Consider the following 14,489-nt stretch of genomic DNA (forward strand, 5'->3'; position numbering starts at 1 on the left):
CTCCTTATTTCTCTTTGCCAATGTACAAATGTCCATATGAGCAGTCGCTGGGGTTATTTATGATTATACCTGAAGACGGAAAACCCTGCACCCTAACTGATGTCATCCCATATGTCATTTATGTGGTAATTCTTCTCCTTTAATGGAATTCAAAACCTTAATACAATCAACAGTTAGGATATGAGACTAATTATGATTGAATGCTCACAAGAAATGTTGCCTTTGGCTTTCCGACTTGAGGATCACACTTTCACTATTTCCACACATTCTGTAAACTCAACTGTTTTACCCAACTGTACATTCTGGAGCTTTTTTTCCGTTTAAATAAATCAGAGTGGATGTTTTTTTTTCTGTACCACTTGATCAATATTAATATCTGTATAAATACAAACAGACTGTAAACAAATATGCAATGCATGATCTTGTAAAAGAAATTGCTAGACTGCAGTTGACATGTTTTTAACTACAAAAAAATATTTGAATTATTCAAGATGTTTGTATTTAGGTGACTAAGAAATGTACCTGTTTCAGAGTGTTTATTATATATTTTATTGTTTCATTTTAGAACTTCCAAACATCTGGAAGGATCACAAAAACGACATACCACTTTTTAAAGGTAAGAGGGAATGTTTAGCTGTTGTGCTTTGGTAATGGCAGTAATATTCTGTGCATGGCTTAGTAGACATTTAATTAACACCACTTTATAAATGTGAACATTCACAAACTGCACATCCCGCACAGTGCCATGTATCAAAATTCTATGCACTCTGCCCTCAGTACCAACCGTTGAGTTATACTGCTGCTCCACAGACACAACTATGATAGATAATATGGGATGATGCGCCAGTTGAGTAAAAGGTCCACAGCCGTATATATCCAGACATTTTCTTTGAGGTATTCAATTTCATTAAAAAAGCAAAAGAACAACCAACCTGTTTACTTTATATAAATGAACTTCTTCAGGGCTGTAACTGATGCGTAACAAAATATCCATCAATTAAAAACATATACAATAACATTTAAAAAAAAACAGACAAAAATAAACCTTTTTTTAAAAGTTAAAATAACATACATAATCAAGTGTGTACAGATCATCCCTTCTCAATGTCACATAACATCTAAAGTAGGAGAAAAAACGAAAAGCTAAAAGTGTGAAATCGAAGAAACAAAACAATCTGTTCATAAATGTATAAAGCCCGAATAGAAAAAAAAGGGAATGACACCGTAATCAGATAATAATGACTACAAAATTTTGCAGGAAGAGGATATCCCTGGGATAAAAATACTACAGAGGGAAATGAAGAAGGGATAATAGCAAGCATGTGTAGTTTTCTGTATAAAACATACCTCAAAGACAGTTTAAATTGCGTCATCAATTAAGGTCAAATTGCCAAACACATAATCAGATAATAGGACACTCATCTCTATCCCAAAGGGGTGTAGTGTACCCTTGAAGTGGCACCTAAAGGATTAATTTCTTTGATGATTATTGTAAAGGTATATAAAGCATGAATAAGGGATATGAGCACAATAATCCGAATATGAACAGATTGTTTTGTTTCTTCAATATTGTCACTTTTGGCTGTGGAATTTTTCTCCTACATATGAAGTGTTTTGTGACAGGGCCTCTATCATTGAGAAGGGGTGATTTGTACACACTTGATTATGTATGGTATTTAACTTCAGCACTTGTCTTTTGTTGTCTGTGTTTTAATTAAGAAATTTCTGAATATATACAGCAATGGACTTTTTACTCAACGGGTGCACCATCCTATATTATCAATCATAGTTTTAAATGTGTTGATATGCATTCATATGAGCTTCCCTTTCAATTATTATGAACTCCGATTTGAAATATATTCTATACATCTTATATTATATTTTAATTGAACCTGACTGGGTAATGTATATCGTATGAGGGATTGCTTGCACAATGGTACAGATGCAGAGAAATCAAAGTAAATTCAAAGTAGTTGTTGGAGTCAAAACAAAGGGGGTGATTACGATGGTGGGCAGACTTGAGTCCGTCCGCTATCGAGGTGGTGATAGGGACCACCCGCCTGTATGGTGGCAGCCGCATGTGAAATTGCGACGCGACTGCCACAGTGGCGGTTGCATCTTGCATGTTTACCACTGCGGTGGGTACTGCTGGCTGCAGCACTCTCCGCAGTAGTAAAAATGCATGTGGTGCCATTTCTGCATTATGTGGCAGGCATCACACTGTACCTGCCACTCAGTGCAGGATAATGCAGGGGGGAACCATGGGTACCCCCCTAGTGCACAACCACCTCCCCCAATACAAGGGGGGACTGCAACGGGCCCTCAAAGCCTATCCCCACCAGCCTTTTCATTTCACCGCCATGGTAAGGCTGGCTACAGCCAGCATCGTAATTTGGGGGACGGTGCTTGATAACCAACGCCACCATTTTAGGCATGCTGACCGCTCCACCAGGCAATTGGTACGATTGCCTGTGGCAGAAGCGTGGCGGGCGGTCTTTGTGACTTCTGCGGTCAGAAATCGATTCTCCCGCCATCACAATGTGGCAGGGGAAGATTGCTGTCCGATGGCCCGCCACCACGCAGCTGGCGGGCTTTCCGCCATCGTAATGACCCTCTAAATAAGGTGAATGATCAAATCAGGGTAGAATTATTTACTGTTTCTTTTGTCTGAACTGATATACAATATGTTAGAAAGTGCTCCTTAATCTACTACATTTATTGAAGTTATTCAAAATAAATATGTAGGTAGGTACTGTCTTAAGCAGGCAATGGGTATTTCCCTACTTACAAAAGATTAAAAAAAACAACATGCAGTCTAAAGTGAAAATACTTTCATTTTGCTAACCCAGGTTGGTAGGGTTAATGGCTATATAGGTCCCTTTCTCAGGCACTTATGATATAATTCAAACACAATCCACTTTTATACAGACCAACAATCCAATTACATTTAAAACTAGGTAAACACATATTAATTTTTGTTTGATGCATTCATTGTGGTTGTAGTATGCTGTGCATGCTGAGAAATACATGTACTTCAAATAAAAAAACAAATACTTGCCTTTTTTTTAGATTAGTAAATATGCAACACTTACATATTTACTGATATAAGTCATAATGCCATTTTGTAATTAACAATCCTTGGTCACTAACTATATAACATTAAAAAGATTTAAAAATGCCAGCGTCGTTATGGATTAAAAATGAGCTGTTGTAAATCCCTGTGCAGAAATGACCCATATAATATATTTATATGGAGAAATATTTTTGAGGACAGCATCACATTATGTTCCCAACAATTAGATCTCAGAATGCAAGAATAAATCTGAGTACTGCTTCTAACCTTAATCTAGAACTACAGCAACAAAGCATTTTACTTGTCAAATCTTTCTTTTTAAATCGAGCCTTTGGCCTTCCATTAAGTAATTATGACACGAACATTTCTTCTTTGTGGTTCTCCAAAAAAAGAGGCTTGCTCTGTTCAGAAAACTGAAAAGTTTGCTCTACTTAATTTTTAATAGAAAGTAAAATTGGTGTGTGAAAAAATAAGCTGACATACATGCCATTGCTTTTGTTAAACAAACATTGTCTTAAAACTTGCTGCTGAAATGACGGTGGTGTCTGTAGTCATGGAAATGTAAAAAGTACTACTGCAGGAAATGTTTTCTTTATCCAACAGGGCTGAGGGGTAGACTTTCTATTAAACAATCTCATGTTTGGAAGTATTGCTCTTGACATTCCCTGGTCACTACCTGGTTCCTATTATTAAACTGTCAACTCTTACCATCTTTGAGGCTTGTGGAATGATTGCACTTGTTATTGTGAGGCTTTATGAACATAAGCTCCTATTTTAGATTGCATTTCGTTTGCTGTTTCCCACATAGAATCAGCTGTTGTACAAATGGCACAACCCTGTAATCATAGTGGCAGTTAGTTTATTTGACCAAGTCCCATTTTCAATCAAATTCGCATTTTAGCATATGTAAAGAAAACCTAAGGCCCAGATCACTAGTTGTGCCCTGTAGTAGCTCCTACAAATGATCACCATGTATGCACCCGGTATGACCAAACAATATTCCACATACATGTTCCACCAGTTGTAAGCAGAAGAGGAGCCAGATTCAGGGAATTGCATGTGGCAATAGGACTGGTTTTTCAGGACTGGCACGTTACTCCCCATTTCAAGCTGAAACCTTGTGATAGAAGGAAGCGAGTAGATACATTGTTATCTGGGATCCATAGCCCCAGGTATAACCACCCTAAAGACTGCCCAGCTGTAACAGGGCCTGCTTTTAGCACAATTAAAATGAATTATCTAATTCAACATATCTTCTCGTTGTGCCCTACAAACACAATATAGGGCAGTTGACTTCTAAATGATGTTGGTTGAGAGACCCAAAAAACGCTAAAAAGCTACGCTGCTGATTTATTTTGAGAGAAAAGTCAAAAATTGAACACTTCTTTTCAATTCCACTTTGAAGCATTATGTAACAAAAACACAAATTCGGTTTAGTACAGATAATCCTTTGGAGCCATATCACATAAAGTGATCAGTGGGATTACTAATTTAAGACTCAGCCTGATTTATAGTCTGACAGATGGATTACATTTTGTCGTCATGGCAGAGTACTTTACTCATGCCATGGTGAGGCCACTCTGCCTGCCAAATATAGCGATGTCTACCAGCTTGTTACACCTGCTGCTCAGCCAGTGTGACTGTGGTGGTGGAATGTTGGTGTGTGAGGTGGCTGTGGAATGTTGGTGAGTGAGAAAGTCAGTTTGAGGATGGGCTGAGCAGTTGGAAGACTTTCCACCCTTGCTACGTGTTTGGGTGAAGGGCTGTTTAGATGTCATATGGTTTGTGTGGGGTGATGTTCCACAAGTACTACGTTTTGGATGGTTCCCTACCACGATCTGTGGTCTGTGCCTCACGAACTACTTTTATGTTATCCTGGCCACCTGGCATGTTCTAGTATCAAGGTTTTGTTTGTGGTGTTGTGGTGTGGTAGAGTGGGTGTTTTGTTTCTTACAAAGGGAGTTGATGAGGGTGAGTGTTCTGGAGGGTGAGTGTATTATTATTAATATTTTTATTTTCCAAGTATTATTTAATGACAAGTTCTGCTAATTGCATTCAATGTTTTCCATTTCTTGATATCTACTTTTGCAATTAGTGTGTTACTACATGTTGTGCGTAAAATATCCTCCATCTTGCAATTGTATGCATTCTTATTAATTCTCACTGTTGCATTGTTAACATTCATTCAAGAGTTCCTTTGTTATTTTTGTATAAATAAAGAAGATGTGATATGCCTGCTGTTCAGCCCATGTGGCTGTGGTGGTGGAATGTTGGTATGCGAGGTGGCTGTGGAATGTTGGCGAGGGAATGAGCCAGTTGGAGGATGGGCTGAGCAGCAGGAAGGCTACTCCTGATGGGGCTCTACATGTTAACATCTATCTTGAATGAACAAACCGAATATCTACATGGACCAGGCATCATTCTTCTACAACACAGCCCAGTGGATATCTCTTGCACTTACAGAAACCACCATCCTAGCTTTCTCTCCATGGTTTGAGTGTTAATTAGTAGCAAAGACCACCCATTTATGCTTTCTATTTTTATTATTGGCACGTTTTTGCTTTCTAAAGCGCATAACCTTAGTGCACTGCACTGAGATTTACAGAAGGGTAGAGGCGCAAATGTTGACAATAGTAGGGATAAGTAAATGACTGGTATGATCCAACAGAGTGGGATGAACCCCGCTATCATGCATTCTTTGGTTGCAGCCCTAGGAGATGAGATTTCAGGCCCAGCAATTCCTGAAATGTAGTGTTTTAACAAGTTTTCTGAATACATTTGCACACATGTTTTCAGGATGTCATTCTTTATTTAATATGTTCGACCCTCAAGCGCTACCCCTGATATCATTAGCTTTCTAGGGGCTAACAAGTTTATGGTCTTCATGCAAATGATGCTCGTGTGGATGAACGTACTTGTTACTTTTACATTGAGATTCTAATCGCCTGCTTCTTTTGAAGCCCACCTCGAAGCTGTCAAGACACACATATGGTCTATAACATTAGGGACCACCCGTGAACAATAGCTTTACAGGTAAGCGAGCTAACTAAAAGCAGATTTTCCTATGACACAAGATATAGATATAGTATACCTGGCGAGGTGGTTATAATTTCACTCATCATCCACATTCGGATTTACACTTTCAAGCTACTCTAATGTATGAGAAAGGAGACAAAGCTGGATAGAAGTCTGCTAGTAGTGAATTGTAGAACCTTGTTAGCGTTTTCATAACTGTTTCCTCCATCTCTCATTCCAATATGTGAATTTTCTATGGTTACCCGATGCCATATCAGCACAACAAAGGCCACCACCTCGCTCTGGCCTATTCCTACTCGCAGAACAAATGCTAACACCATCGTTTTCTGTATTGGTTATTTCACATTTAACGTCACCTCATCTGAAATCAATTAAGCTACCTAAGGAAACTAGCATGGTCCTCAATTTGCCAAAATGCCAAGGGTAGAGGAAATTACATTACATACCCTTTTGACATTAAGGACATCTCAGAAAATGTTGTCAAAGGACTCTTGACTCTTGATTTTTTTTCTTGCGTGCAATGTCACATGACCTTAAGCATAACAACATCACAATAAGTGATATTGCTGAAACTGCATAATAACTTCATGATTAATATCACAACACAGTGCAAAGATTTATTTTAGAAACCGCCTATATTTTAGTACTGACTTCCCCTGTGAAAGCTCTGGGACATAACAATAATAGTATTGTTGTGAGATAGTGAAACGAAACAGCCAGGCCTCAAGTAGGGGGTGTCTCCCCCAAGAAAACTTTCAAAATAATGTGGTAATAGAATACATTTTAAATCGCAATTTCTAATTGCATTTGCTGAAATGTCATATGCTCTGAAATGGCAATCATTATGAAATCCTTTCATGTTTCAATTAAACATGACACTCCCTAGGAGTTGACCACATATTTTCAAAATGTACAATGAATGACAACATATGTCAACAATAAGCGCCATTTTGCCCCCAAATGCCAGTGCAGAAGTTTTCTATTTATGCTGTCCTTATATCATAGGTGGCTTTATTAGTAATGGTAGTGGAGTAGTGTGGCTCACTGGTTAGAGGCGGCAGACCCGGAAGCAAAGGATGGCCCGGGACCAGGGTTCAATTCCCGACGCGGCAGGGTCGTGAACCAGGGTCAGCGGACTCGATAATTCTCGCCTCGGTGCCTACTCCAACCAGGGATCACACTCGGCAACTCTGGGATTAGCTTGCCTCATCTCCACAACCGCCCCCCACATGCTGGGGATGCCTGGTTTCACCTTGGAGATACCCACGAGGGAACATCTCACAGTGAAAGCCAGGACGGGTTCCCCAGCGGTCTATAGCGCCAGGACACCTCAGGGTAGCAGTGCGCTTTACAAGACACACACACACACAGTAATACATTACATCAGTATGTCTGGGCGATTCCAAAGGGGATGATGGACGGAGCGTTTGAGCAAATCAAACACTCACCTCCAGTCAACTGATCTGGGTTTAATATATCACCATTCTTTTGCTCACTCCACCACCACAGTTCAGACATGGTCATATGCAAATCAGTCTGACCCTGTGCCTCATGGGAACAGTCCAGCCCAAACTGCCAAGCCAAGTCTTCTCTGGACCGGAAACAAGCATCCTGGGACCAGTTTCGGATTCATAATCCTCATCAGCCAGGCTATCTTGAATTCAGTGGTAGAGTGAGCAAGGGACCCACGTCTGGGCATACCCTGCCAACTTAGGGCGAACAAAGTGATACCAAAGGGGATGATGGACGGAGCATTTGAGCAAATCAAACACTCACCCCAGTCAACTGATCTAGGTTAAATCCATCATTATTTTTTAGCTCACTCCACCATCTCAGTTCAGACATGGCCATATGCAAATCAGTCTGACCCTGTGCCTCATGGGAATAGTCCAGCCCGAACTGCCATGCCATGTCTTCCCTGGACCGGAAACGAGCATCCAGGGACCGGTTTCGGATTCTTAATCCTCATCAGCCAGGCCATCTTGAATTCAGTGGTAGAGTGAGCAAGGGACCCACATCTGGGCATACCCTGCCAACTTAGGGCGAACAAAGCGATACCAAAGAGGATGATGGACGGTGCGTTGGAGCAAATCAAACACTCAACCCCAGTCAACTGATCTGGGTTTAATCCATCACCGTTCTTTAGCTCACTCCACCACCCCAGTTCAGGCAAATCAGTCTGACCCTGTGCCTCATGGGAACAGTCCAGCCCGAACTGCCATGAAAAGTGTGCATATTTTCATGGCAGGCTCACCACCATGAAAAGTGTGAATATCTGGAAAGTCATAATATGCTTGGCGGTGCTGCAGTGGCACTGCTAGCATATCGCTGCCCTAGACCTCCACTGCAGAGGGATTCCCAAATCCCTGGTAGTTGCAGTAATTCCATAATGGGTCTACCACCAAAGTTTTAATATGTTGGTCTGACCCACAGAGTTTGGCAGCCCACAGACCACAAAACTCATAATCAGGCACTTAGTCAATATGCAATCTGAGATAGAAACCAGATGGACAGTAACCACATTGTAGGTAACAATCAACCCTGTGTGATTTCACAGGGATAATCAGTGGAAGCGAAACTCCCACATCATGAATTGGTACACTTAAAACTACAATGAAACTAGAACATATTTCTCAAGATGTATTAAAAACAAAATCATATCCTAGTGCACACAATATGACTTGTAACTATTCTTAAATTTAAACAGGATTGTGATAATGATACCTGTCAGAAGACAGAATGCTAGAAATTATAAATTCTGATTGTATCATAAAGCGTCTTTACATCAGGATCCCTAAACCTCGCTTCTCTTGAGTAAGTGAGTATGTGAGACTTAACACCAAAAGAGGCCTACTTCGAGTTTCATAGATGGTTCAAACCTGCATACGTTTCTGAAGAATAGAACCAGAATTGAACAAAAAACTGCAGTTTCTGTTTCCATCTGCTAATAATCTGAGCCGAATAAAGGCTAGTTGTACCTTCCCCATATCCTTTCTAAGAGGCATACTGTGAGAGGCTGGCTTAGTGTATAGTGTTCACTTATGTGAGTATAGCACCCTGCTATAATCCAGAAAACCCTTAACGGGATTTTAGTGGTCTTAAACAACCTCAGAAAGCTCTCTAAGTGGTAGGTGTGGAGAGCAGGCTTCAGGCTTAGTCCAGAGGGTGTGTAAATCAGCTTGTTTTACCAGTACCTAATCTTATGGTATAGGTTAAGTGAAAAAGAATCACATAGTGTAGTCATAAAAATAAGGATTTTATTACAAGCACTCACTAACACATTTGTATTATCTCCAACCCAGAGATAAAAACATAATACACACAATACTTAGGAAATAGAGCACATAAGTAGCACAGATACACATTGGTCTCCAGGGTAGACCAAACCATATACTAAAATCATAGAATGCGACTCAAGTCAAGAATGGATCCGAAAGATGTAACGGTGTTGGGAATCCAAAGAACCACCCAAGGTAAGTACCCAAGAACCCGACGGAGGCCGTTTGCAGAGCATGAACACAACTGTGTGATCAACACAAGTCAATAGGTAAGTTGCTGATGCAGTTTTAAAGAAAGAGGACCTTTCCCAGTGGACCCTGAAGAAACCCCATGGAAGATGGAAGGTTGGAGAGTCACCCCACCCATGGATATCCCAGGACCTAGGATACCTACACCAGGGAAGCCAGGTGCATAGGTGTCAAGTGACATCGGAAACTGCCATAGACTACAATTGAAGACTTGAGGAAAGATGCAGCTGGAGAAGAAGAGGAAGGAGTCCGGTGGAACCCAAAGGTGGATTCAAGATGAGAGGTACCTGCAGGCAGAGGGCACATAGTCTATGCCACTTAAGAGTGACCAGGAGGCCTGAAACACGAATGCCCACCGATGTCGGGGATGCAGGTGAGGTTGACGGTGCCCTTGAATTTGCAGCTGTGCAGACCAGGCAACGCTGTAGAAGACCAGGAGCCATTCACGAACTGTCCCACGTTGGATGTCGAGAGCTCAGGTGTCAGTGTCTGGCAGGGGCACAGACAAGCCTTGGCAGCGGCAAACAACGTGGAACAGTTCAGCGAAGGATACTGACCTCAAACTTGGTATGACGACAGTACAGACCTCAAGGGCATTGCTGAACCACCACGTGTGTTGCTGAGCCTTTCAGAGTCCGTGGGAGCACAGGAATAGTAGGCAGGTCAGCTGCATTGTGGTGTCTGCAGATGCAGGGGAGTGACTCCTTCATTCCAAGGGAGATTCCTTTGTGTATCTTGGATGTCCACAGGCCTGGTGAAGAACCTGTATGGAGCACAGGCACAGATGTTGCAGAAGACTAGCAGGATGACAAGACCAGGAGGAGCAGAAATCTAACCAGGTGCAGTCTCGTTTCCCAAAGCAAAGTCCAGGGAAGGCTAGCATATCCAGAGGGTCTTAGTTGATGTGGTATGTAATCAGAATCTTGTCCTACGACACAGCTACGGACCCACCCAGAGGTAAGCACTTAAGTCACATTAGTAAAGCGTTGGCTCAATTCATGGGTCCTTCCCAGAGGAGGGGCTGGACAGTGGGGAGGATACTCCCATGTTCTTTGTCCAGTTTGGCACCAGAGCTGGAGCTTGTGTCTCCCTGAACTAGAGTATGCAATAAGGACACCAATTGTGCCCTACAAGAAGTCTCAGTGGCACTGGCAAGTGCCCCCATCCTGTCCCAATAAACTATACAATGTCTGGACAGGATATATTTTGTTCAGCCTTCCTCTACTCAAACTTGGCTCAGCAGTAGGCGGGCAGAAACGTGTCTCTGGCCGGCAGCAGCTCTAGGTTGCTGTCCAGTCCTGGAACACTGGTCATGGAAGCACTGAGGGCCTCCCGGAGGAGCTCTACAGTGCATTGAATCATACCTCCCCACCATTTATGGTGTGGGGGTATGATTCCAACATGTTTGATACCAAACATGACCGGGTTCATTACAGCTGGTTTAGAGATGTCATCGTGTAATTACGCATGGCCAGTCTATATGTCGGTATGGCTGATGCACAACCCGGGAGAATGGACTCTGAAGGTTGTAGGGGAGTCCTGCTCATGCAGGGGCACCCTCACACTTAGGACCCGGCACCATGCCTTCAAGATTAAAAGGACTTCCTTAGGGGTGACTTACAGGTTTTAAGTGTAGTGACCTCAGATATAGGGAAACCTATATCTGTCATAAGTTTTTTACCCACATATAAGTTGTGCTAGCACCAGCTTACACAGGCTGCAATGGCAGGCCTGGAGTCACGATTTGAGTGGTCTCTCATGGGTGGCATCATACATGCTGCCACCTATGAGAGACCTATCTGTACCCAAGCCCTGGGTCCCTTAGTACCGTATACTACGGTCTTACAAGGTACTCCAGTAGCCAATCTGGAAGGTACATAGGTACCCTTCAGATTGGTTACAGGAAGAAACGCAGAGACTGGGTTCCTGATTAGCGGGCTCAAAGTCAGTAAAACCTAATGACCACAGCACAAAGTAGAGGGGACCATGAAAGCAGATCCTACTCTCCTACACAGATCATTGTACCCTGAGCCAGGGCTGTTCTCTCCCAGCCAAGAAAGTCCACTCCAGCTCTGGCAGTTTGGTGAGTGGCAGAACTGGTTTTAACCTATATTTAAAGTATTGAATATTGTCCCCTATTTTTGTATCAGTACTTTGTCCTGTGGGCTTACAAGTCACTCTTTAGTGGGTGACTAATATATGAAACTTGGCTTTTCCTAAATGAAAAAAGGCATTTATTCCTACCATGTGTCAATGCAGCATATTTAAATTGTAGATTAGTCAGAGCATAGTGGTGTTCCTGGTAGACATATACATGTCATATATATGGATGATGAAAATACACACTGCAGCACATATATGACTTTTATCTTTACCTGCTATAGTTATACTGTGGCACCATTTACAATGGACCTATAAGGGAGTTGAAAATGTCAAACAAAGATTTCAAATTATAGCACAGGCTTTAAAGGGGAAGCACATGCACTTTACAACTGTTTAGCAGTAATAAAGTGCAGAGAGTTCCAAGCACAGCTAACCAGACAGGCTAAAAGAGGGAGACAATAACAAAAATTGGGTACTTTCTTACAACTAGGGTAATGAGAAGGGGGTCATATAAAGGTCCTGGCTAGGGAATTAATATAGTAAAGGTATAAACAAGGTGATGATGTTGAAGTGATGCAAAACTGTTCTCATTTTAAACGGATGATGTAGTTGGAGTTAAGGTGATTGTGAATAAGTAAAGGCAGAAAAGAGTTGTTGGCAAAATCATGCTATAGATCCAATGCAAAAACCACAGTTGATGGACAGAATGCAGAATAATGTCATACATTCACCCCAGTACAGAGATCTGGGCCTAAATCCATGTTTTTTTGCACTCCACACCACCCCAGTTCAGACATGGCCATATGCAAATCACTCTGACCCTGTGCCCCATGGGAACAGTCCTGCCCAAACTGCCAAGCCATGCCTTCCCTGGACCGGAAACAAGCTTCCGAGGACCGGGTTCTGACATTCTAGCTGTCGTCAGCCCGGCTTGCTTGAATCCAGTGGTGTGGAGAGCATGGGACTCACGTCTGAGCATACCCAGAGAGCATGGGACTCACGTCTGAGCATACCCGTTTTGAGAGCATGGGACTCACGTCTGAGCATACCCTTTGATAGCATGGGACTCACGTCTGAGCATACCCTTTGAGAGCATGGGACTCACACCTGAGCATACCCAGAGAGCATGGGACTCACGTCTGAGCATACCCGTTTTGAGAGCATGGGACTCACGTCTGAGCATACCCTTTGATAGCATGGGACTCACGTCTGAGCATACCCTTTGAGAGCATGGGACTCACACCTGAGCATACCGAGATCCAATGGGTATGGCATACCATAAACCTATTTTTAACCATCCATTCTGCCCTGAGCCATATAACCATGTTATAAGGACTGATCACTTGGCCTTTAAACTAAAACAAAAGCTTTAAGAAACATCCTTAATTGCTGGAAGGTCACCACCTAGGTCGTTTTGAAAAAGCCATTGATTCTATTTTATTCCATAAAAAAATAAACATTTTAACATATACCACTGAAAAGTGCACTATGCATTCTCCACCGAAGCAGTTTAACCTTTTCAGAAAGTCATGGAGATATTGATGGGCATACTTCAATCTCTCCTAGGTTTTGAGAGCACAGTCACATAGGAACTCTGCTTCCTGTCTGATTTGAAAGAACAAAACAAAGAACACATCAATTAGATGCGGCATAGATAAAAGACAGCCACCCTGAAAATTAAATGCAAATGCTCAGTTTTATAAATATTGCTCAAAATAAGATCCATGACGAGTGAAGACTGATAATAAAAGATTCCTTTAAACTGTTAAATCTTGTTATCAGTTCTTTAGATAAGCCCTAAACGTTTAGGGATATTCAGTTTTCTTTATTTAACATAAAAATAACAAATGCGAGGTTTGATAAGATTGATAAAAAAGCAGTCCATGGGCCTGATTTAGATCTCAGCGTATGGGTTACTCCATCACAACGGTGAAGGATATCCCGTCTACTGAAATATAAATCCCATTATATCCTATGGGATTTATATTTCGGTGGATGGGCTATCCGTCAGCGTTGTGACAGAGTAACCTATCCGCCAAGATCTTAATCAAGCCCCATGTCAAATGCATCTAAGCGTGAGCACAGATTTTACTGAAGCGCCTCAAGCTGGCTAACTTACCAATGCACCCTGTTCTCCGTTGTCTTCTGAAAACCCATGCCAACACTTTTGGACCAATAGAGCAAATGCTAATGAAAACATTCCTGAACATAACGAAAACCCATGCATAAAATCAGGCTTCAGTCCACCTCTTCCCAACATACCCAGTCTTGGATTAATCTGAGTTATCAAATTGTAAAACAGCATAATGTGCTGAAAAAAATCGACCCTATCCTGGCAAGGCACTTTCATTTATTTGTCATTTAGTTAGGTTTTATCTAGATATCTAGCATGCAATAATCTCAGGTCATTCCCATTTTTTTGAATTACATGAGTTTCATCCAATATGTTTCTGAGACCATATTGAATTTTCATAAAACATTTTGACTACTGGGGACTGGTTTGAGTAGAAAATGTCTCTACAACTTTTGTGTGCCATGGCTGACAAACAATCGAACCAGTCGCCTGCGTGTATCTCACATCACTATGGTATGGGAAGTATTTCCTTGCCCGAAATTTTTATGCAGAGCAACAAAACACACTTTTTGATATACAAGTAATTTTTGAGAAAATGACACGTATTTTGCATAGCAAATGAGTTGCTAATTTTTTTTGTCCTCATGTCACCACAGATTAGCACTAGTCAATGTGC

The 14,489-nt window shown here is 41.7% G+C and overlaps 1 protein-coding gene across 3 annotated transcripts in view; it reads left to right on the forward strand.

Annotated features, from left to right (window-relative positions):
- Positions 1 to 14,489, forward strand: part of APBA2 (amyloid beta precursor protein binding family A member 2) — a 1,219,434-nt gene that overhangs the window by 410,814 nt on the left and 794,131 nt on the right. For 2 of the 3 annotated variants that reach the window (XM_086958387.1, XM_086958390.1), the window contains exon 3: positions 566 to 616. The exons of the other annotated variant lie outside the window; for it this stretch is intronic. The gene's annotated coding sequence lies outside the window, so the exon portion shown is untranslated. The remainder of the gene's footprint in view (positions 1 to 565; positions 617 to 14,489) is intronic. 3 annotated transcript variants of the gene reach the window in all.

The sequence above is a fragment of the Lissotriton vulgaris genome, chromosome 2_1, assembly GCF_964263255.1.
Source record: "Lissotriton vulgaris chromosome 2_1, aLisVul1.2, whole genome shotgun sequence".
Lineage (NCBI taxonomy): Eukaryota > Metazoa > Chordata > Amphibia > Caudata > Salamandridae > Lissotriton > Lissotriton vulgaris.